This window comes from Bos indicus, chromosome 3, assembly GCF_029378745.1.
Source record: "Bos indicus isolate NIAB-ARS_2022 breed Sahiwal x Tharparkar chromosome 3, NIAB-ARS_B.indTharparkar_mat_pri_1.0, whole genome shotgun sequence".
Lineage (NCBI taxonomy): Eukaryota > Metazoa > Chordata > Mammalia > Artiodactyla > Bovidae > Bos > Bos indicus.
Genome location: NC_091762.1, coordinates 12,044,911 through 12,070,022, shown reverse-complemented (window position 1 = coordinate 12,070,022; position 25,112 = coordinate 12,044,911). Strand labels below are relative to the sequence as shown.

At 42.4% G+C, this 25,112-nt stretch overlaps 1 long non-coding RNA gene and 1 pseudogene across 1 annotated transcript; both read left to right on the top strand.

Annotated features, from left to right (window-relative positions):
• The first annotated feature begins 9,412 nt into the window (after positions 1 to 9,412).
• On the top strand, positions 9,413 to 12,146 carry LOC109556983 (uncharacterized). Its single transcript, XR_011565237.1, has 3 exons — positions 9,413 to 9,498; positions 10,565 to 10,655; positions 10,825 to 12,146. It is a non-coding gene; the product is annotated as an uncharacterized lncRNA (long non-coding RNA).
• A 6,593-nt stretch (positions 12,147 to 18,739) lies between these two features.
• LOC109556711 (T-cell surface glycoprotein CD1a-like) lies at positions 18,740 to 23,253 on the top strand (annotated as a pseudogene).
• Positions 23,254 to 25,112: the final 1,859 nt, after the last annotated feature.

Sequence of the window (25,112 nt, the reverse complement as noted above, 5' to 3'; positions counted from 1 at the left end):
CCTGCCTAGGAACTGACTCTCTCATTCCCCCCTTTTCTTTTAGGAGAATTATGTTGCCTAGGGAAAAGGGGCGTTGTTCTCTTTCCATAACTACTTCCGAGCTGACAAGGGGCATTGTCCCTAAATTGGTGAGGCAACATATTCTCCTAATCCTCATATTGAGGATATCTGATCCAGGGGCCCCAAATAGTAGCTGGAGGAAGCTACAGCAGTAGCAGGAGTTTGAGCAACCATTTGTAACTTAAAAGCTTTCATGCGGCTAGAAACAAATCCAGTTATACAGTTACAGATGCAGGGAGCAAACAGCAAGAACAAAACAACCAGAATTATTGTAATTAAGATAGTTGTCCACCATGGGGAACTAGTTAACGTCTTCCAAATTGAGGCAATTGAGGCTTCAGGAGTATCCATGGCCCTAATCATCTTGTTCATGTGGTTAGTAAAATGAGTAACATTCGTGCTCATATCAGGTATATATGTACAGCATTGGGTATGAATAATGGCACAAGTTCCTCCTTGTGCAGCTGTCAGAATATCTAGAGCCAATCTGTTTTGTAAAACCACCTTTCTAAATTGTGCTTGTTCAGCATTAAGAGCTGAAATAGCCTTTTGAGAATCCTGTAATGCCTGTTGAGTAAAATTAGTCAAAGCATCCACTCATAACATAACACCTGTAGTTCCCAAAGAGGGAACAAACGCTGCAGCCAAATAATCATACCAATGAAATACAGACCTTGCCCACCGAGTTTTAAGGTGGGGTAAATTAGCAGGCTTTTCTGGAAGCTCTGAAAATATAAAGCCATGCTAGACCCAGGGTGCATCTCCCTATCCAACGAGGGGAAGCCATGCCCATAGGTAAGAGCCACATATCCAATAAGTCCCGTTTGGAGCAAGCCAGCGCGACTGAGATATCCAGTCCCAATTTGTACCTGGCCAGACAAAGGGAGAACCTGAACTGGGATTGGAAAACACGGGAATGATTACATTGCATGTTTCCTGAGACAAAAATCCCACTTGTTTCCAATCATTGTAATTAAGTTGTTGGCTAACTTTTGGGGATGGCTCTGTTCGTTCCCAGCATATAGAGGCAGTAGATATTAAACGTCCTTTTTCAGGAGTTAGCCATGTAACCTCATTCCATATTTGATAAACGTCAGGTAAAAAACCATTAGATGTAGACCTGTTTACCTTATATGCAGCAAAATAGTCATTGAACCGAGACAATGTATAATCAAAATTAAAAGTCACATTATGTCCATAGTTAGAGTACAAAGCGTTGCACCAGTCCATTTTAGGGTTGGTAGATGTCGTCAGATAAAGAAGAGGCATCGCATGTGATTGTTGTTGAAGGTATTCACAGACTTGGAGAAAGTCTTTTCCTTGAAGTGGGGATGTCCACCTCCGGAAGCCTTCCACTGATGAAGAGGGGAGTGCTCCACAGACCCAGAGGTTAGACTGATTGTGGAATGCAGCATAGGAGTGAGCCCAGGACAGGAAGACATTGTCTTGAGGATCCAACGGCAGACTCAGGATTTTTGGAGTCAGCAGAAGAAAACTCACATAGATTATCAGGCCCATCCACTGCCCTTTGTTTAACTCTAGAGCTCGGGTCAGAGCCACAAGCTCCGCTATCTGAACACTGGTTCCCTGGGGGAGAGATTTTGCCTCCAAAACCTGTTCAGCAGTCACCACGGCATAACCTGTTTTACGCTTTCCATCCTGAACAAAAGAACTGCCATCTGTAAATATTTCCATGTCAGGATTGTCTAATGGGGTATCCTTTAGATCCTCCCGAGCTGCATAGTTTAAAGTTAGAATTGAGAACAATCGTGATCAGGTGTTTCATTTTCCTTCTCAGGAAAGAAAGTGGCAGGATTTAAATTTCCACAAACTAAGCTTAGTTAGTGGTCCTTCTAACAACAATAATACTTAAGAAGCCTACTGTCTGTCATCCAAATATTAACCTTAGAATTTAAGATTCCACTCACATCATGAGAAGTCAGTACAGTAAGGTTTTGTCCATTAATTATTTTTAAAGCTTCAGGTGCTAATAAAGCCGCTGCCGCAATTACTCTTAGGCAGTGGGGCCACCCACGTGAAACTACATCTAATTCTCTGCTTAGATAAGCAATAGGTTGCTGGTGAGGCCTTTGGGGTTGTGTCAAAACTCCCAATGCCACACCTTTTCTTTCAGTGACAAATTAAATTCTGATCCTGTGGGCAAGCTCAGAGCTGGAACTTGCAGGAGAGCAGTCTGAAAAACCTTAAAAGCCTTTTGAGTCTCTGGAGACCAAACCAGTTAGTCGGTTTGGGCCTGCTGAGTTTCAGCTATAAGTTTATATAAAGGCCGGGCAAGTTCCCCATAACCCGGAATCCAAATGCGACAGTAACCTGTGATTCCCAAAAATCCTCTCAACTGTCTTGAAGTCATAGGTAGAGGATGATTTAGTATAAGTTTAATTCTCTCAGGGCCTATGGCCCTAGTCCCTTCTGATATGATTAGGCCCAGATATCTAACTGATTGTTGACAAAGCTGAGTCTTTTCTCTTGATGCCTTGTAACCACAGCCTGCCAGAAAGTTTAAGAAATCTTCTGAGGCTCGCAAACAAGCTTCCTCTGTCTCAGCACAGAGCAAAATATCATCTACATATTGTAACACCACCGCTTCAGAGCTATTAAAGTTTTGTAGATCCTGTGACAAACTTTGTCCAAATAAGTGAGGACTGTCACGAAATCCCTGGGGCAAAACTGTCCAGGTTAACTGAGAAGCTGGCTGGGTAGAGTCTTCAAAGGCAAATAGAAATTGACTTTCTTCCTCCAAAGGCACTGAATAGAAGGCATCCTTTAAATCAATTACTGAGAAATATTTGGCCCGTTCAGGAATTTCAGACAATAGAGTATAAGGATTAGGCACCACGGGGTGTAAAGGAACTACAGCCTCATTTATTATTCGTAAATCTTGAACTAGTCTCCATTTACCATTCGATTTCTTTATACCCAAAATAGGAGTGTTGCAAGGACTGTTACAGGGAATTAATAGTCCCTGCTCCTTTAAGTTTTCGATGATGGGTTTTAACCCTTCTTTAACCTCAGGCTTCAATGGATACTGCTTCTTATGTGGGAATACGTGCGGGTCTTTGAGCTTAACAACTATAGGAATAGCATTTTGTGCTCGACCCACAGATTTTCCATCAGCCCATTCTCTAGGATTTACATTTTGTTCAACTAAAGGGAGAGAAAGGAAGGGCTCCATATTCATGAAAACAGAGGCATGGACCTTGCTCAGTATATCCCTTCCCAAAAGGGGTGAGGGAGATTCTGGCACGATCAGAAACTCGTGTGAAAACAGCACAGAATCCCAGTTTCAAGATAAAGAATAACTGAAATAATACCTTTTGGCTCATCCAGACAGTCCCATTATGGAAGCGGATCGGGAAGAAAGTGGGCCAGGGCCTTCAGTAAGCACAGAATAAGTTGCCCCAGTATCTAAAAGGAAATCAACGGATTGGCCCCCCACAATTATTAATACCCTGGGTTCCTCAGGTGTAATTAGGACGGGAGCTTGTGTGGGGACCCCCGGACACCTTCAGTCCTGATTGTCTTGAGAGTCCGACCCTGGAGACCTAAGCCTCTGGGGGCAGTCTCTCTTTCAGTGTGATCCTTTGCAGACCGGACATGGAGCTGGGGGCGGCTTAGATGCCTGAGGGCAATCCCACTTGAGATGCCCCTCCTCTCCATGGTAATAGCAAGCCCATCCCTTTTCACCTGGGCCCCTCTGGGCATTTTTCTCAGGCTGTTTAAGAACGTTTTTCATAGCCATGGCGAAGGCTTCTGCATTTTCCTTTGTCTTTTTTTGCCTCTCTTTCCTCATATTCCCTACCATAATAGACTGTCTGAGCCAGTTGTGACAGAGTATCTAAAGACTGATTTGGTCCATGCACCCGTTTTAATAGCTTACGGCGGATATCTGGAGCTGACTGAGTGAGAAATCTATCATTTAAGATCACTTTTCCCTCTTCACTTTCGGGATCAATCTCAGAGAATCTGCGAAGGCCTTCTCTCAGTCTATCTAGGAATTTACCAGGAGCTTCCTTCTCCTCTTGTTCTATGTCTGCCAATTTGCCATAGTTTAAGGCTTAGAATGCACCTGCCTAAGTCCTTCAAGAATACATCTAACAAAATGACTCTGATCCCATCTTCCTTTAGCTGTGTTGTAGTCCCAGTCTGGTTCTTATAGTTGGGACTGCCTGATTCCCAGTGGGGAGGGCCGCTATCTCGTTCTCCCTCTTCCCTACTGATTCATTACCAAGCCATTCATCTCCATAAGCAACCGCTTTTCCCGAAACTCGAGTCTTTGACTCTGGAGTCAGCGTTTGTCCCAAGATATACATCACATCCTTCCAAGTGAGATCATAAAGCAGAGTAACACCTTTAAAAGCTCTAATATATTTTTCTGGGTCCTCTAAATAGTCTCCCAGATCCTCCTTGATTCTTTGTATTTATTGATAAGAGAAAGGCTTATTAACTCTCATAGACTGATTATTTCTCCCAGTGGGTGTTTCATAAAGACAGCTTGTGTGGCTCTTCCTCAGTCTCTCTGGCTGCTCTGTGCATATGATCCCAGGGATAGATTGGGGAAACCTGTTTTTCCTCTTCTCTTTGTCTCCTGTCCTCCATCTCATCTCTTACTTCGATGGTCTGAGTTTCTACTGAAAGCAGAGTAGTCTGAGGTCGTACTGAGACAGGAGTTGTTTGGACCTCCATGTGGGCAGTTTGAATCCCAGTTTGGAGTCCCAGGTACGGGGGCAAAGTAAGAGGACAGGAAGGAGCTGAAAGTTTCACGCCCAAATCTATACCCTTAGGACATAAGTCTGGCATATTTCACAGAGAGAAAAAGGGCAACACATATGCTACTTCTACCCATTTCCCTTGTTCCTTACAGAACCGCTCTAATTGTAGAACAGTATTATACTTAAGAGACCCTCCAACTGGTCACCATTTGCCATCCTCCAATGGATACCGTGGCCATGCAGTATCACATAGGAAGACCAGGTGTGTCTTCTTTAAGCCCTGGAGATCAAATCTACCCGTTTTTCAGGATACAGTTCAAAGGAGTGAGGCTGGAATTGTTAGCTCCCATCTGTAAGAGAGAAAAAAAGCGACCAAGGCCATTTTTCTACCGGAGGCATCCCTCCCTGCTATAGATGGGAGTGTAGACAGACGTTACACCAAAATCTTTTCCTTCCTGGTTGGACTTAGTCTGCCCCTTACCAACGCAGGCACCGTACTCGTCCCTCCCGGTTCTACCACCGAGATGGGGTGGGGATGTACCAGGGGTAGACTTGGTAGCATCCCTACTTGACGTCCAGCTCTTCACCTTTAACCTTGCTTGCCTCTGATGTCACCCAGGGTGAATCAGAGTAACCTTCTGGAATGCCTCCCAAGCTAAGACTGCTGTGGTAAACATTTGTCACCTGAGTGCCTGTGCACGACCCTGTATTTCCTGATCACAATAAGACCGAAGTGAACAGTATTTCCTGATCACAATAAGACCGAAGTGAACATAAAACTGAGATGTTCTTTCCAAGCATCACCACACCAGTATAACAGCCTTCTCTGATCCACTAAGAGCCGGTGTTACCAAAGAAAAAAACCCATTGCAGTCCCAATCTGAGTAACCTTTAACCTCAGAGATGTTCTTGGAGCTAGAGCTCCATCCAGGTTCCGAACTTTTGATTCCTAGGAAGGCTAGGCGCTTTCTTGACTACCAATTCAAGTCTTGGACCTAAGCCACAGTACGTAGTAACAGTATAGATCACAAGTCCCTTGAAAGTCTATGATCCGATAGATTAGGTTAGTACTTCTAATTCCCAAGGAGTTATGAAATGGTCAAAGAGACCGAAAAGTTTGACCGAGAAAGGAGAGTTCGGTCCACACGCTTTGCCCATTTCTGGTCGGTTCCTGAAGGAGACATTGGGTGCCTCTTGGCATTGGCAGGTCAGTATAACGCCCCGACAGGTTTCTGCCATAAGCCGTATGAGATCACTGTGGAACCGCAGAGCAGGGCTCCTTACTTGCTTCAAGCAGGGCATGCCATTCATTCACACAAGCACACGGTAGAGTTAGTAAAGCACAGCAGAAAACGTGTTCACTAAGAGAACAAAGAACTAAAGCTCCAAGCATCCTTACCTTGTCTTGAAGGATCCCGGACGAGCCCCCAAGATGAAAGGTTGTTGTTGAATCACGCGAATACACTGGGATTCTTGGCTCCCGGAGGAGAAGAATTCAATCCGGGGCCAGAGACGAGGCTTGATTGCTCAGAGCTTTTGTGTAATAAAGTTTTATTAAAGTTTAAAGGAGATAGAGAAAGCTTCTGACATAGGCATCAGAAGGGGGCAGAAAGAGTACCCGCTTGCTAGTGTTAACAACGATGTTATATAATCCAAAGAATGTCTGGAGGTTGTAAAGACCTCATCAGACCTACTCCCATAATTTACATTTTAAGATAACAGAAGGTTGAATCCAAAGACTGTCCTTAGGCAGGATACATTATTGTTATATAATCCTAAGGAATGTGGAGAAAGAAAAAAAGTTTGTCCTTTCTTCCTCCTTGAGAATTCCAGACCCCTCTCTCCTTGGGGACCCCTAGACTCCCTATCAATCTGCCTAGGAACTGACTCTCTCATTCCCTTCCCCTCAAAAAGAAGATGTCCTGGTCTAAAATACTCTTTTCTGTTGATAAATAGCTCACCTGACCTGCCCTTTTTATAAAAACCTTCCATTCTATGCTGTTTCTCTGAGTGCCTTTGTAGTTGCTAGATGGGATGTTGTCCAATTCAAGAATCATTGAATAAAGCCAGAAGATCTTCAAATTTACTCAGTTAAAACTCGCCCCCCCCCCCCCCCCCCCCACACACACACACACATAGGCTATATATGTAACACCTCAGGACAATCTCTGAAGTCAAGATCCTGTTGGGTAAACAAAACAGTTAAGGGTCACCATTTTGGAAAATGTTGTTTCAAGAATGCTTTTTGTGTGTGTGTTTATTTTTGTCTAGAGTTTATATATTATAATAAGTCTCAACACAGCAAGATTTACAATTCTTGTTTCAGTGTTTTATACCCTAAGGATCTAAAAAGTCTTTGAATAAGGTTATTGCATTGTGTGTAACATGATTCACAAGTGTAACAGATGCTTGTCCTCAGGCAGGTGCTACGTGATTGTTTGATGAGTGACTATATGTCAATGCAGGTCAAACAGAGGAGGGTTTTCTTTATGCTGCAATGCTCCTGTGATCTCTGTGATGGCTACTGGCTGCTCCCTAAGAATAATGAAGAATATGTGTCAGTTTATACTGTTTCTTAGGGAAATCATAGGGGATCCTGAAAAAGCTAATAAAGCAATGGGTGAGAACTCAGAAGCGTGAATGAGGTAGGTGGGAGTGAGAAAGGGGGAGAGAATATTTGAGGAAATATTAAAAAAAAAAAAGGCAAGAGAAAGACAGAGTAACAGAAAAGAGCAGTGGCATGAGAACTTGAAGCAGGTTGCTGGGAAGACATTTAGTTTCATGCTTTTATTTCAAGGTTGAAAAAGTCCTTACTGGTACATTCACTTTTAAATACCACATAAGACTTGGTCCATAACAGTTAGATTGGGGAAGATGAACAGGATGGAAGCTGGTGACAAGGAGAGAACTTGGAAGCCAGAGAAGAGAGTCAGAACTGGAAGAGAAATGAGCATTTGGGTAGGCGGTCTTGGGATTAGGGAAGGAGCAGATTGTTTTTTTTTTTTTTTCTTCAGACAGTGAATAAAGGGAAGGTTCATTGGTAAGAGCAGGAAGTCAGAGTAGTGGTGTTGTGTGGTAGGTTTGCTTAGAACAGAAATCAAAGACCAACTTTTCTGAGAGAAAAAAACATCTGCAAATAAGATGCTATTTCTGCAACTTCCATTGCTCCTGGCTCTCCTCGTGGGTGGAGACAATGAAGAGAATAAGAACTCTGTTCCAGAAGGTGGGTATATGTGTGTGTGAATGTGTGTGTGTGTGTGTGTGTGTGTGTGCGTGCACGCGCACGTGCATACCTATGTGTATGGGGTGGTTTCCCAAACCAGAAGATTGAGAGTATCAGCCTAGTTTCATTCTGAGCATCCCTGACGCAGACCCCTGTGCTCTCATAGCACATAGGGCCCTGGGGCAGGCATGTGTCTGCTGAGATATCTTGCCTTTCATCTAGATTCTGAGTTTCCTTTCTTTGGCACCTTTCATTCTCCAGTCTCTCCTTCTCAATGCCCCTCCTCATTGTCTTTGTTCTTTTACCACAGACTTTCAGGAGCCCGTTTCCTTCGAAGTCATCTGTGTCCTATCCTTTCACAACAGTTCTTGGGTGCAAAGTCTGGGCTCAGGCTGGTTGGGTGAGTTGCAGACTCATTGCTGGAAGAGCAACCCTGGCACTATTATTTACCTGTGGCCTTGGTCCAAGGGCAACTTCAGCAATGAGAGTTGATGGAACTGCAAAGTTTTTCTCACATGAGCTTCATTAGATTTGTTCAGGCATTTTACAGCCATGCCAGGAAATGGCAATTTGAATGTAAGTTCATTTTCCTTAACAGGGACTGGGGATATGGTAGGGGGTGTGTGGGTTTTACTGAGTTTATTTCTCTAAGAAACAGCCTCAGATCAATTCTGAACTTAACTCTCCAAACCATAGCATTGCAATTGTATCCTTTTGGCAAGAGGGTATAATCCAGACCCTGATTTCACAGAAGGTTCAAGACTTCTGCTATTTACAGACTCCTCTCTCATTGACTGCAGGCTTGTGCCTTATTATCTTGCACTTTGGTCACTTGCAAGAGCCCCTTTCCCCAGTTTCCAACTAGGCATCTATGTCTATATATTCAGTGTTATCTATATATTCAGTGTTATCTATTGTATTTCATTCATCCTGGGTTATTTTAACCCCCACTTTCTCACATTAAGTCCTTCCTTATTCTCTTGCTCATATAATTTACACTGCCTTCTTTAAATATTTTACCCTCCTCCTTATGTCATCCATCTCTTCCTATATTCCCAGTTGCCAATAATTCCCCTTTCTCTGAATATGTGATGAAAACAATCTTGCTTCATTTCCTCAAATCATCTGAAATTCTCCCTTCTGTTTCCATCATCCTTTGATCAATTTTATCTTTTTTATGCCCTCTTTTCTCTAATTTTCTTTGCCAGATCGCTTTGAGGTACAGATAGCAAAAGGCTGTGAGCTGCAGGCTGGGGAAGCCCCAGTAGGCTTTATGAGGGTTGCTTATCAAGGATCAGACTTCTTGAGCTTTCAGAACAAGTCATGGGTGTCCTCTCCAGAGGGTGGAAGAGGGCTCAGGTCCTCAGAAGACTATTCAATTTGTTCCAGAGAACCCAGTAATAATACACAAGCTGCTCAGTGATACCTGCCCACGTTTCCTCTTGGGTCTTCTTGATGCCGGGAAGGCATATCTCCAGAGACAAGGTTAGTCCCACACCCCTTTTCATTAATATTTTGTTCTAAAATCATACCTTTTCATTTCCTAACAAGGAACTAAGAGGGGGAGGGGACAATGGGTGACCATCCTAGATATGGGAAAGTGAAAGTTGCTCACTTGTATTTGATTCTTTGCAACCCCATGGTCTATTACAGTCCATGGAATTCTCCATGCCAGAATACTGGAGTGGGTAACCTTTCCCCTTCTCCAGGGGATTTTCCCAACCCAGGGATCGAACCCCGGTCTCCTGCATTGCACGTGGATTCTTTACCAGCTGAGCCACAAGGGAAGCCCAACAATTCTGGAGTGGGTAACCTATCCCTTCTCCAGAGGACCTTCCTGATCCAGGAATCAGGCCAGGGTCAATGTGGGAAAGTGTGCCTATCTAAATTGATGTGAAAATCTGAACTTCTCGGTCTGCATTAGAGTCCTCATCTGACTATCTTCCCTGTCCTCTGCAGTACGACCAGAGCCTGGCTCTCCCTTGGCCCCAGTCCTGGCCCTGGACAACTGACGCTGGTTTGTCACAGTCTCTGGCTTCTACCCAAAGCCTATTTGGGTGATGTGGATGCGGGGTGAGCAGGAGCAACAGGGCACTCAGAGAAGTGACGTCTTACCTAACTCTGATGGGACATCGTATCTTCGGGTTTCCTTGGATGTGGAAGCCATTGAGGCATCTGGCCTGAGTTGCCGGGTGAGGCACAGCAGTCTAGGAGGCCAGGACATCATCCTCTACTGGGGTGAGGAAGAACTGGAGCCTCTGCTGGGATGGGAATAGGTGGTCCTCAGGCAGACTAAGAGAGCCAAGTGAAAAATTGGGGATTCTAGGGACTCCAGACCCAAAAGGAATAAAAATAAAATAAAAAATATAGGAGTTGAAAATGAGAACCCTAGAGACATAGGGAAACTTGAGGTTAGATGAAGGAGGGATGAGAGAAGAAATAGGGAAGAAAGAGAGGCTGTGGTGACACTCCAGTAACAAAGGAAGAGCACAGAAATGCAGTAAAACAGTGGGTGGGTTTGTGAGGACACCTGTGTGTGTCCTGTCTGCAGATCATCACAGCTCAGTGGGCTGGATCGCCTTGGCAGTGATTGTGACCCTGGTGCTCATGGCAGGTCTTGCATTTTGGCTTTGGAAGCACTGGTGAGTTCTTTGTGTGCATCCTTCCTGCCCTTTTTCAAGTTCCCACTTGTCTGTCTATCCTTTTTCTTCTCTATCTCATCAGTTTTCCTCTTTGCAGCCCTCTTCCTTCTTAGCAGTCATTTCTTACCTCCACTCCATGTAGAGTAACTTCCATCTTTGTTCTCATTAGGACACACCGTGAATCCCCAAGCTCTGTTCTCCCTTTGGAATGAGATCCCAGCTGCCCAGGAACTCAGGACACATTTAAACAGACTTAGGTGATGATGGCCTTTCCACTCTCCTTACAGAGAGTTTTTAATTGTTGTGTTTTTTTGCTTAATGATCAGTTGTCAATTAAGCTAAATGCATTTTTGCAGAATTTGTCATTCTAACCTGTGTTGGGGATTTTAAATTCTGAATGGAATAAGGCCCTAGGATCCTTCACGTATTCAAATGTGAGTGCATCATCAGGCTTATTTCAGATGTTACTTCCTCCAGAGGGTCTTCCCTCATTCACAAGTGGAAGCTGTCTCTGCCTTGTCTGAACTGCCATTGTAATTTAACTGAACTTTTAAAAATCCTCCTCACTGTACACACTTTGTTGTAGCTGTTTATTTCCCCTTTCCCTTCTATTTTATAAGCTTCTTGAGAACAAAGTCCATGTCTTTTTACTATTTGTATCTATGGCAAAATGTCTTATCTGTATGTAGTATATTGTAAGTAAAAATCTGGGCTGAATTTATTCTGAATTTATGATCTTAAAAAAATTTTTCTTCTTCCTGTCATCTTTGTAGTAGTTGAGACATTTGATGCTCTTCTGGTTAAAGGTCTTTTCACTTGGCCAAGGGACTGCACTTAGTGATCTTAGTTTTTAGTCATTTCTCTGAGCAGTTGAGGAGAAACAGTTTTATATTTGACCATTCTTATTTTTTAACTCTAGAGATTAATTTGGATGAAAATATTTCTTTATATTGAGAGTCCATTGTACTGCAAGTATATCAAACCAGTCAATCCTAAAGGAAATCCATCCTGAATGTTCATTGGAAGGACTGATGCTGAAGCTGAAGCAACAATACTTTGGCCACCTGAGGTGAAGAGTGTACTCACTGGAAAATACCTTGATCCTGGGAAAGATTGAGTGTAGGAAGAGAAGGTGATGACAGAGGATGAAATGGATGGATGGCATCACTGAGTCAATGAACATGAGTTTGAACAATAGTGAGATAGGGAACGACAGGGAAGCCTGGGCGTGCTGCAGTCCGTGGGGTCGCAAAGAATTGAACATGAGAGTGATTGAACAAATTGATTTATAAGTACCTAAATAAAAAAGCAGAAGGCAGAGTGTAGACTCATATTATTTAAAATGTTTCAGTGATAAGGAACAGAGTTATCACCTTGTTAGACATATAGAATCTTGGACCTCAGCTGAGAATTCCTGAAACACAATTTGTATTTCAGCAAAACCAGCAGGGTTTATAAATGCATTAAAATTTGAGAAGCACTGATATTGGTGACATCCACAGCTGGGTATTGTTTTTGCTTTGGCTCCATCCCTTAATTCTTTCTGGAGTTATTTATCCACTGATCTCCAGTAGTACATTGGGCACCTACTGACCTGGGGAGTTCCTTTTTCAGTATCCTATCATTTTGCCTTTTCATACTGTTCATGGGGTTGCCAAGGGAAGAATACTGAAGTGCTTTGCCATTCCCTTCTCCAGTGGACCACATTCTATCACAACAGACTGGTTCCAAATAAGAAAAGGAGTACATCAAGAAAATACCCATAATACCAAAACTGTCACCCTGCTTATTTAACTTATATGAAGAGTACACCATGAGAAACGCTGGGTTGGAAGAAGAACAAACTGGAATCAAGATTGCTGGGAGAAATATCAATAACCTCAGATATGCAGACGACACCACCCTTATGGCATACAGTGAAGAGGAACTCAAAAGCTTCTTGATGAAAGTGAAAGAGGAGAGTGAAAATGTTGGCTTAAAGCTCAACATTCAGAAAACTAAGATCATGGCATCTGGTCCCATCACTTCATGGGAAATAGATGGGGAAACAGTGGAAACAGTGTCAGACTTTATTTTTTTGGGCTCCAAAATCATGGCAGATGGTGATTGCAGCCATGAAATTTAAAGACGCTTACTCCTTGGAAGGAAAGTTATGACCAACCTAGATAGCATATTCAAAAGCTGAGACATTACTTTGCCAACAAAGGTCCGTCTAGTCAAGGTTATCATTTTTCCAGTGGTCATGTATGGATGTGAGAGTTGGACTGTGAAGAAAGCTGAGCGCCGAAGAATTCATGCTTTTGAACTGTGGTGTTGGAGAAGACTCTTGAGAGCCCCTTGGACTGCAGTCCATTCTGAAGAAGATCAGCCCTGGGATTTCTTTGGAAGGAATGATGCTGAAGCTGAAACTCCAGTACTTTGGCCACCTCATGTGAAGAGTTGACTCCTTGGAAAAGACTCTTTTGCTGGGAGGGATTGGGGGCAAGAAGACAGTGGGGCGACAGAGGATGAGATGGCTGGATGGCATCACTGACTCGATGGACGTGAGTCTGAGTGAACTCCGGAAGTTGGTGATGGACAGGGAGGCCTGGCGTGCTACGATTCATGGGGTCGCAAAGAGTCGGACACGACTGAATGACTGATCTGATCTGATCTGATCCACAGTAGTAGATATAATGGTCATTTGAGTTAAATTCTCCCATTCCAGTCCATTTTAGTTCTTTGATTCTTAAAATGTCGATATTTACCCTTGCCTTCTCCTGTTTGACCATTTCCAATTTGCCTTGATTCATGCATTCAAGGTTCATATGCAATATTGCTCTTTACATCACTGGACTTTTCTTCCATTACCAGTCACATCCGCAACTGGGTATTATTTTTGCTTTGTCTCTGTCTTTTCATTCTTTTTGGAGTTATTTCTCCACTGATCTGCAGTAGCATATTGGGCACCTACCGACCTGGGGAGTTCATCTTACAGTGTCCTATCTTTCTGCCTTTTCTTACTATTCATGGTGTCTTCCCTGGTGGCTCAGAGGGTAAAGCGTCTGCCTGAAATTCGGGAGACCCAGGTTGATCCCTTTGTTGGGAAGATCCCCTGGAGAAGGAAATGACAACCCCCTCCAGTACTCTTGCCTGGAAAATCCCACTGACAAAGAAGCCTGGTAGGCTACAGTTCATGGGATTGCAAAGAGTCAGACACAACTGAGCGACTTCACTTTCACTTTCACTGTTCATGGGGTTCTCAAGGCAAGAATACTGAAATGGCTTGCCATTCCCTTCTCTAGTCAGCCACGTTTTGTCAGAACTCTCCACCATGACTCGTCCATCTTGGGTGGCCCTACATGGCACTTCCAGATATTCAAGCTGGTTTAGAAAAGGCAGAGGAACCAGATATCAAATTGCAAACATACACTGGATCATCAAAAATGCAAGAGAGTTCCAGAAAAACATTTACTTCTGTTTTGTTGACTGTGCCAAAGCATTTGACTGTGTGGATCACAACAAACTATGGAACATTCTTCAAGAGATGGGAATACCAGACCACCTGACCTGCCTCCTGAGAAATCTGTATGCAGGTCAAGAAGCAACAGTTAGAACTGAACATGGAACAGCAGATTGATTCCAAATCAGGAAGGGAGTCCGTCAAGGCTGTATATTGTCACCCTGCTTATTTAACTTATACGGAGAGTACATCATGAGAAATGCTGGACTGGATGAATCACAAGCTGGAATCAAGGTGCCTGGGAGAAATATCAATAACCTCAGATAAGCAGATGACATCACCCTTATTGTAGAAAGCTAAGAAGAACTAAAGAGCCTCTTGATGAAAGTGAAAGAAGAGATTGAAAAAGTTGGCTTAAAACTCAATACTAAGAAAACTAAGATTATGGCATCTGGTCCCATCACTTCATGGGAAATAGATGGGGAAACACTGGAAACAGTGACAGAATTTATTTTTCTGGGCTCCAAAATCACTGCAGATGGTGACTGCAGCCATGAAATTCAAAGATGCTTGCTCATTGGAAGGAAAAATATGACAAACCTAGACAGTCCATTAAAAAGCAAAGACATCACTTTGGTGACAAAGATCCATATAGTCAAAGATATGGTTTTTCCAGTAGTCGTGTAAGGATATGAGAGTTGGACCATAAAGAAGGCTGAGCACTGAAGAATTGATGATTTTGAACTGTGGTGCTGGAGAAGACTGTGAACTGTGGTGCAAGAGAAGGGCTCTTGAGAATCCCTTGGGCATCAAGGAGATCCAACCAGTCCATCCCAAATGAAATCAGTCCTGAATATTCACTGGAAGGACTGATGCTGAAGCTGAAGCTCCAATACTTTGGCAACCTGATGTGAAGAACAGACTCATTAGAAAAGACCCTAATGCTGGGAAAGTTTGAAGGTGGGAGCAGAAGCAGATGACAGAGGATGAGATGGTTGGATGGCATCACCAACTCAATGGACATAAGTTTGAGTACACTCTGGGAGTTGGTGATGGTTAGGGAAGGCTGGCGTGCTGCAGTCTCTGGGATCACAAAGAGTCAGACATGACTGAGCGACTGAACTCAACTGAACTGAACACTGGAATCCAAGAATCACATGATAAAACAATGCTTTAGATTTGAAAATGACTCAGAAAGAAAGATGAGATTAGGTTTTAGGGTAGGGACTATGAAAAGATGGAGAAGAAGACCAAGAGTTGAGATAAGGGCTTAGTGGATAATGAAGGGGAGACACAGAAAAATGAGAGAGGAGGGAGAGGCAGAGTAGTGAAAGAGGAGAACACACTGGTCAGAAGGTGTAGGAGCATAGTAAGACACAAAATTGTTGGAGCCAGACGTGTTGCTTGCCATATTCAGTTCTTTTCACTTAATCATATTACAGATAAGAAAACTAAGATCAGAATGCTATGATCGCTCCAATATACTACTATATCCAGCAAGTGTCTATCCAAGAGTTTATCTTGCTCTCAGTCCAAAGCTCCTTTTGAAGTGTGAAGCGACAGTCACTCAGTCGTGTCTGACTCTTTGCCACCCTGTGGACTGTAGCTGGCCAGGTTCCTCTGTCTATGGAATTCTCCAGGCAAGAATACTGGAGTAGGCAGCCATTCCCTTCTCCAGGGGATCTTCCTGACTCAGGGATCAAACTGGAGTCTCCCTCATTGAAAACAGATTCTTTACCATCTGAGCCACCAGGAGTGCAAAGTACTTGCTGTGAGGGGTGATAAGCAAACAGACCAGATGAATGAAGCCAGAAAAGTGAAGGGGAATCTTGAAGCAGAGTGGGAGGGAAAATGACGCCAGTAAAAGGCACATCATTGTAAGAGGCAGTAGATTTTTCTAGCAGGGAAGCTGAGATTTCTTTTGGTGGAGAGGAAATGTAGGATAAGCCTGTGAAATAGTGTAGGGAGGGGTGCTCACACCTGGGTCCTGAGGGGATGGAATTAAAGAGCTAGATTGTGTATGGAGGAGCACCAAGAGACAATTGTTAGAAAGGATATGAGATTGCTGGTGGCATAAGCACCAATGATTTAAGTCTTGACCAATGCATCAAGAAGGATCCTCAGGGAGGTCTGGTAACCCAGGGAAGAATACCAGACTCCCCTAAGATATCCAACCAACTTGATTTATAATCAAGGTGTATCCCAGCATGCCCAGATTTCTCTTCTAGGTTTTGCTGGTCCAGGGAGCAGATCTCTTAGTTCTTTTCTTTCTTTTTTTCCCCTCTGGTCACAGTCATCTCACACCTGTCCCCACCTTATCCCTTGAGTTTGGCTTCCAATTCTGGTTTTTCTCAGCTCCCCCGTTTCTCAGTATTTCTCAGTCAGCTCCTGAGAAACCCCTATCCTTTCTCCTCCTTCAGAGCTGTCCCTCATCCAACATAGCTCAGTGTATGCTCAGCAGTGGAGCTCCCTGGGAAGCTGCAGGTCCACAGTGGGGCCACAACTCAAGTACCAGCTGCTTCCTGTTCCCTGATTAGGACCAACGTTGCCCACAAAAGCTGAGATGAAGAATCAGCAGCTCTGCCCCACTTCTCTCTCCAATCATCCTCCTGATCCTCCCTCTCAGCTTCCTCTCCTTCCTCCTCCCATCCCACCCTCTGCCACTCTCCTCGTCTTTCTTCTTGTTCCTCTCTACTCCCCTCTTCTTCCTCTTCTGGGCTTCCTTCTCTCCTCCTCCATCTGTTATGTCCTTGGTCTCTCTGCCCTGCTCCCAACCTGTTGTTTCCAGCCTCCATTCCTCAGGTAGTTAACTCTTCTTCCTCTTCTTCCCACCCAAACTCAAACTGCCTCCTCCTTGCAGTTTGACCAGATATATCCCCAGACAAGATGGGTCTATTCAGGAAGAACAGAGAATTGCAATTTGGCATCTGCAATCATGGTGAGCCATGTGAAATCCTGAGAAACCCCACTTTGGGTTTCCTGACTTTATTTAATTGAGGTTTTTGTTTATTAATTTTTACATCATTAATAAGAGATTTACATCAGGATCCTTTGTGTAAACATCATACTTATTAGCATGTACTTTAGTAAAAAAAAAAAAACAAACCTAAAGTTTCTCATTTCATCAAGTAAGTTTTTTTGCTGTTGTTCAGTTGCTAAGTCGGGTCTGACTTTGGGACCAATGGGCTACAGCACACCAGGCTTCCTGTCCTTCATTATTTCCCAGAGTTTGCTCAAGCTCATGACTATTGAGTTGGTGATGCTACTTAACCATCTCATCCTCTGTCACCCTTTCTCCCTTTGCCTTCAATCTTTCCCAACATCAGGGTCTTTTCTAGTGAATCAGCCCTTTGCATCAGGTGGCCAAAGTCTTAGAGCTTCAACTTCAGCATCAGTCCATCAAATGAATATTCAAGGTTGATTTCCTTTAGGATTGACTGGTTTTGATCTCCTTGCTGTCCAAAGGACTCTCAGGAGTCTTTTCTAGCACCACAATTTGAAAGCACCAGTTCTTTGGTGCTCAACCTTCTGTATGGTCCAACTGTCACACCTGTACATGATTACTGGAAATCCATAGCTTTGACTCTACGGACCTTGATCAGCAAACTGATGTCTTTGTTTTTTAATATGCTGTCTAGGTTTGTTTTAACTTTTATTTCAAGGAGCAAGCATCTTTTAATTTCATGGATGCATTCACCATCCACAGTGATTTTGGAGCCCAAGAAAGTAAAATCTGTCACTGCTTCTACTGTTTCTTCTTCTATTTGCCATGAAGTGATGGGCCCAGATGCCATGATTTTAGTTCTTGAATGTTGAGTTGTAAGCCAGCTTTTTCACTCTCCTCTTTCACCTTCCTCAAAAGGCTCTTTAGTTCCTCTTCATTTTCTGACATTAGGGTGGTGACATCTGCATATCTGAGGTTGTTGATATTTCTCGCAGAAATCTTGATTCCAGCTTGTGATTCATCTAGCCTGACATTTTGCATGAGGTACTCTGCATATAAGTTAAATAAACTGGGGGACAATATACAGCCTATGGTACTCCTTTCCTAATTTTGAACCAGTCAGCTGTTTCATGTAAGGTTCTCACTGTTGACCCACATATAAGTGGACCTTAAGAAGTGTTACTACAAAGCTAGTGGAGGTGATAGAATTCCAGCTGAGTTATTAACTAAAAGAGGATGCTGTTGAAGTGCTGCACTCAATATGTCAGTAAATTTGAAAAACTCAGCAGTGGCCACAGGTCTGGAAAAGATGTTTTCATTACAGTCTCAAAGAAGGGCAGTTGAAAGAATGTTCAAACCTTGATTCAATATCTAACTTAATTGCAGTTTCGGCCTTCATGAGAAATGTAATCATAATCAACCATTTTGTAATTTTGAATTGGTACCAATGAGATAATCTTCCAGGTAGGCTCTCTCCACCTTCCAGAGGAAGAAGAGGCAATCTACATGATAAAATTCTTGCCATTCCCTTCCCCTCAAAAATATGTCCTGCCTTAAAATAACCCTTTCTTTTCTTTTGAAAATTGCTCCTCTGCAACACCTTTCTTCCTATAAAAACCCTCCTTTTTATACTGTTCCTCTGTGTACCCTTCCAGCTGCTAGAAAGAATGCTGCCCAATTCATGAATCATCGAATAAAGTCCATTAGATCTTCAAATTTACTCAGTGAAAACAATTTTTTAAACAGGCTATAGATCAAATACCTCAAGGCAACCTCTGAAGACAAGATCCTGTTGGGTAAACAAAAGAGTTAAGGGCCACCATTTTGGCAAATGTTTCAAGGAGGCTTTTTTTTTTTTTTTTTCCCTTTGTTGTTGTTTGTTTAGAGTTTATACTTTATAATAAGTCTCAGCACGCCAAGATTTACAATTCTTGTTTTAGATGTTTTTTCTCCCAAGGAATTTAAAACATCCTTGAATAAAGTGATTGTATTTTCAGCCACTACATAACACAATTCACAGGTGTAATAGACGTTTGGTTTAGGCAGATGCTAAGTGATTCTTTGGTGAGTGAATACATGTCCATATAGGTCAAATAGAGGAGGCTTTTCTTTACATGTTTCAATATTCCTGTGGTCTTTGTGATGGCTACTGGCTATTCCCTACGAATAATGAAGAATATGTATCAGTTTATACTGTTTCTCAGAGAACTCATAGGGGATTCTGAGAAAGCTAATAAAGGAACCAAGACAAGTCAGAGATATGAATGAGGTGGGGTGAAGGTGAGAAAGAGGAAGAGAATATTTGAGGAAATATTCAGAAAAGCAAGAGAAAGACTAACTGACGGAAAAGAGCAGAGGCATGAGAATATTAGATATGATGCTAAGAAGATGTTTAGTTTCATTCTTTTATTGTATGAATGAGAAAAGAGGCCTTACAAATACATTGACTTTCCAACAAGATTTGGTCCATAGCAGTTAAATTATAGAAAGGTGAGCAGAATGGATGTTGGTGACAAGGAGAGAAACTGGAATCCAGAGAGGAGTATCAGAACTGGAAGGGAAATGAATATCTGAGTATGTGGTCCAGGGCTTAGGGAGGGAGCAAGCTTTCTTTTTTCAGTCAGTGACTAAAGGAAAGGTTTGCCTGTTGGCAGGAAGAGGAAGTCAGAATAGAGGTGTTTTGGGGTAGGTTTGTTTAGAACAGAAATCAAAGACCTACTTTTCTGTGAGAAAGGACATCTGCAAATGAGATGCTGTTTCTGCAACTTTCATTGTTCCTTACTCTCCTCCCAGGTGGTGACAATGAAGAGGGTAAGAGCTCTTATCCAGGAAGGTGTGTGTGTGTGTGTGTGTGTGTGCACGTGCATGCATGCATGTGTGCCTGTGTAATGGTTTCCCCAAGCTGGAGATTGAGAGTTATCAGCCCCGTTCCATTCTAAGTATCCCTGACTCCAGGTCTCTGTGCTCTCTTGAAGGCTGCATATAACTAACTCTTGGGACCCTGGGGCAGCCAAATGTCCACTGAGATATCGATGGCTTGCCTTTTCTATTATATACCAAGTTTCCCCTCTTTGGTACCTTTCTTTCTCCATTCTCTCTCCTTCCCAATGTCCCTTCTCATTCTCTTTGTTCTTTTCCTACAGGCTTCCAGGAGCCAATCTCCTTCTAATACATTTGGATTTTATGATTTTACAACCATCCCTGGGTACAAAATCTGGGCTTAGCTTAGTTGGGTGACTTGCAGACTCATGGCTGGAAAAGCAGCTCTCACACAGTCATTTACCTTTGGCCTTGGTCCAAGGGCCACTTCAACAATGAGGAGTTAATGGAACTGCAAAGTGTATCTCACAGGAGATTCACTATAGTTTTGCAGGTATTTCACAACAATGCCAATAAATGGCAACTTGAATGTAAGTTCAGTTCCCTCAGTGGGGATTGGGGATACAGTGCGAGGTGTGTGTGTGTGTGTGTATATCTCTGAGTTTCTTATTTCTCTAATATACATCCTCCAATCAATTTCCACTCAATTCTGAACCTTACCTCTCCCTACCATGGAACAGCAGTTGGGCAAGGGTGTAATCCAGACCCTGTCTTCCTATAATGTTCAAGACTTCTGCTACTTACTTATACATTTCCCTCTCATTGACTGCAGGCTTGTGGTTTATTATATTCCAACAGTGGTCACCTCTGACAGCCCCTTTCACTCAACTCTGACTAGATACCTTCAGTTTCCTCACTCTATGATGGACTCCTTAAAGTGTGACTTTCTTCCCCATTCAATCTCTTCAGCAATCTCTATTTACACACTCAATATAACCTATTGCATTCCACTCACTCTTGATTAATATACTCCACACTGTCTCACTAAGTCCTTCCTTATTATGTTATTATCTATTATCTACATCCTTTATATTGCCTTCTTCAAACACTTCTCATGCCATTCATCTCTTTCTCAATCTCCAACTACCACCAATTTCCTTTTCTTTGAACTTTTGTCAAGCCAATCTTGCTTCATTTCCTCAAATCTTCTAAACTTCTTCTTTCTGCTTCCAACATTTTTTGATTAACTTTTTCCTTTTAATGTCCTCTTTTCTCTGATTGGTAACTCCTCTTCCCTAGATCCCTTTGAAATACAGATAACAGAAGGCCATGAGTTGCATGCTGGTGAAGCATCAATAGACTTTGTGTAGTTTGCTTATCAAGGATCAGAACTGCTGAGCTTCCAGACAAGTCATGTTGGTCAGCAGACTATTCAGCTTTTACAGACACACCCAGGAAATACATAAGCTGCTGAATGACATCTGCCCGTGTTTCCTCTTGGGTCTTCTTGAGGCAGGAAAGGCATATCTCCAGAGATGAGGTCAGTCCTGCACCCTCTCTCCACAAATTTTTTGTTCTAAAATCACACCTTCTCATCTTCCTAACAAGGAGCCAAGTGGGGGAGGGGATAATGGGTGACGACTGCTAACGGTGGGAAAAGTATGTCCATCTAAAATGACATGAAGCTCTGAACCTCTGAGTCTGTACTAGAGTCCTCATCTGACTATTTTCTCTGTCCTATGCAGTAAGACCAGAGGCCTGGCTCTCCCTTGGCCCCAGTCCTGGCCCTGGCCATCTGATGCTGGTTTGTCATGCCTCTGGCTTCTACCCAAAGCCCATTTGGGTGATATGGATGCGGGGTGAGCAGGAGCAATAGGGCACTCAGAAAAGTGATGTCTTGGCTAAAGCTGATGGGACCTGGTATCTTCGGGTTTCCTTGGATGTGGAAGCCAGTGAGGCATCTGGCCTGAGTTGCCGGGTGAGGCACAGCAGTCTAGGAGGCCAGGACATCATCCTCTACTGGGGCGAGGAGGAACTGGAGCCCCGCTGGGATGGGAATAGGTGGTCCTCAAGCAAAGAAGGAGAGCTAGATGAAAAATTGGGGGATTCTAGGGACTTCAGACCCAAAGGAATAAAAATAAGAAATACGGGAGTTGAAAATGAGAGCCCCATAGATATAGGAAGGAGGTTAGATGGAGTCATCTCTGATGAGGGATAGGAGAGGAAATAGGGAAGAAGGAGATTGTTGAGGCAGATACTTGAATAACAAATGAAGAGCACAGAAATGCAGTAAAACAGTGGGTCGGTTTGAGAGGACACCCTTGTGTGCACATCCATCCGCAGATCATCACTGCTCTGTGGGTTGGATCATTTTGACAGTGATTGTGCCCTTGGTACTCCTAACAGGTCTTGTATTTTGGCTTAGGAAGCACTGGTGAGTTTTTGTGTCCGTTTTTCCTACCCTTTCCCTCAGTCTCCACTTGCTTGCCCATCTTTTTTTTCTCTCTCTTTTCTCAGTTTTCCTCCTCCCAGCCCCTTTCTTCTTATCTATCAGCCCCTTCCTTCTCACCTCCATCCCATGTAGAATGACTTCCATCTCTATGCTCATCAGGACACACTGTGAACCCCCAAGCACTCTTCTCCCTTTGGAAAGAGATCCCAGCAGCTCAAGAGCTCAGGACACATGTAGACATAGGACAGTGATGATGACCTTTCCACTCTCCTTGTATACCTGTTTTGGTTGTTGTTTATTTCTACCTAATGATTGATATAAGTTAAATGTAATTTTGCAGAATTATTTTTCTATCCTGTGTCATATGGCTTTAAAATTCATAATTTAAATTCTGAATGGAATTAAGCCCAAGGGCCCTTCATGTATTTAGATGTGAATAGACCATCATGCTTATTTCAGATATCACTTCCTGAAGAAGACCTTCCCTGATTCACAAGTGGGAGCTGTCTCTGCTTCATCTAAAGTGCTATCACAATTTAACTGGATTTTGCTAAATCTTCTCCCCATTTTAGACCTTTTGTTGTGGCTATTTAAGTTCCTTTTCCCTTTTAATTTTTAAGCTTTTTGAGAGCAACATCCACGTCTTTTTACTATTTGTATCCCTGTCAAATTGTCTTACCTGCATGCACTATGCTCTCAGTAAAAGTCTGTGTTGAGTTTGCAACAAATTTATATTCTTCTAAAACTCTTTTACTTTCTGCCATCTTTGTTGTGTTGAGACATCTGATGCTTGTCTGGTTAGAAGTCTCACTTTGGCAAGAAATTTTGCACTTTCCTAGTTATTTAGTGATTTCTTTGAGTCAAAACAGATGCAATTTTCCATTGACCGCTCTTTTAAAAAAAAATTTTGTTTTACTGAAGTATAGTTGATTTCCAATGTTGTGTGAATTTCTGCTCTAGAGCAGTGTGATTTAGTTATATATATACACATATATATATACATATATAAAAGAATATTAGAATAAATATATTTCATATTACATATATTTTATTTATTTATAATATATTAATTATTATATATCACTTAATTAATATATATTAATATATATTTCATATTCTTTTCCATCATGGTTTATCACATGGAATCGTGGTCTATTGAATACAGCTTATATCATTATATCACTTATATCATGGTTTATTGAATATAGTTCCCTGTGATATGCAACAAGACCTTGTTTATCCATTCTATAAACAGTGGTTTGCATTTGCTAACCCCAAAATCTCAGTCCATCCCTCACTACTCTGTCTCCCCCTTGCCAATCACAAATCTATTCTGTATGCTTTAGAGTCTGTTCCTATTTTGTAGATAAATTCATTTGTGTCATAGTTTAGATTCCACACATAAGAGATATCACATCGTATTTCTATTTCTCTTTCTGACTTACTTAACTCAGTATGATAAGCTGTAGGTCCATCCACGTTGCTGCAAATTGCATTATTTCATTCTCTTTTTGTGGTTGAGTAGCGTTTCATTATATACATGTACCACATCTTTATTCATTCATCTGTTGATGGACATTTATGTTGTTTTCATATCTTGGCTATTGTAGGTAGTGCTACTCTGAACATAGAGGTGCATGTGTCTTTCTGGATTAGAGTTTTGTCTGGGTACATGCCCAGGAGTTGGACTGCCAAATCATGCTACTGCTAAGTCACATCAGTCGTGTCTGACTTTGTGCGACCCCACAGACAGCAGCCCACCAGGCTTCTCTATCCCTGGGATTCTCCAGGCAAGAATACTGGAGTGGGTTGCCATTTCTTTCTCCATTGTCTGGAAGGTAATCAAAAGTAATTAAACCCAGAAGCAAGCTGAGAAAAAAGAAAAAAACAAAACAAAACAAAACAACAACAACAACAAAAACACAAACCCTAAAAACCCCAGAACTACTTCAATCATAAGACAGCTCTAATTTTAATTTTTGATGAACCTTCAGACTTTCCTCTGACCATTCTTATTATCTAACTCTGGAAGCCTATTGGTGTGAAAATTTTGCCCCAAGTGTTTAAACAGAAAGAAGAAGGTGGAATGTAGGCTCTAATTATTCAGGGTGGCTTAGGGACAGGTAGCAGAACTTGTTAGAAATATCAAGCCTTTCAATTCTGGTTTCCTCAGTGTGTATGCCCAGCAGTGGGATTGCTGGGTCATAAGGCAGTTCTATTTCCAGTTTTTAAAGGAATCTCCACACTGTTCTCCATAGTGGCGGTACTAGTTTGCATTCCCTCCAACAGTGTAAGAGGGTTCCCTTTTCTCCACACCCTCTCCAGTATTTATTGCTTGTAGACTTTTGTATCACAGCAAAACCAATACAATATTGTAAAGTTTAAAAAAAAAATTTAAAAAAAAGAAAAAAAAAAAAGAAATATCAAGCCTTGAGTCAATGGACTTCATCTAGTAGGTCTACAGGTGTAAAGTAGAAACTTTCCAAAGAGGAACAAAAAGAAGACAAATCTACATTTGGAACACTGGCATCAATGGCAGACACCCCCAGAAAGATCCATCTGACAAAGCAGAATGGTCATCACCCCTTTTTTCCATAATACTGTGGAATGGACTTTAACAGTGCATTACTGTTGCAGAGAAGGAGTAATTGTTGCAGAGAAGAACTAATTTTGAATCCATGTTGGAAACTGTTTCTTTGACCTGTTTTTCACTGGTACTGTTATTGAGTTCAGTTCAGTTGCTCAGTCGTGTCCGACTCCCTGTGATCCCATGGACTGCAGCACACCAGGCCTCCCTGT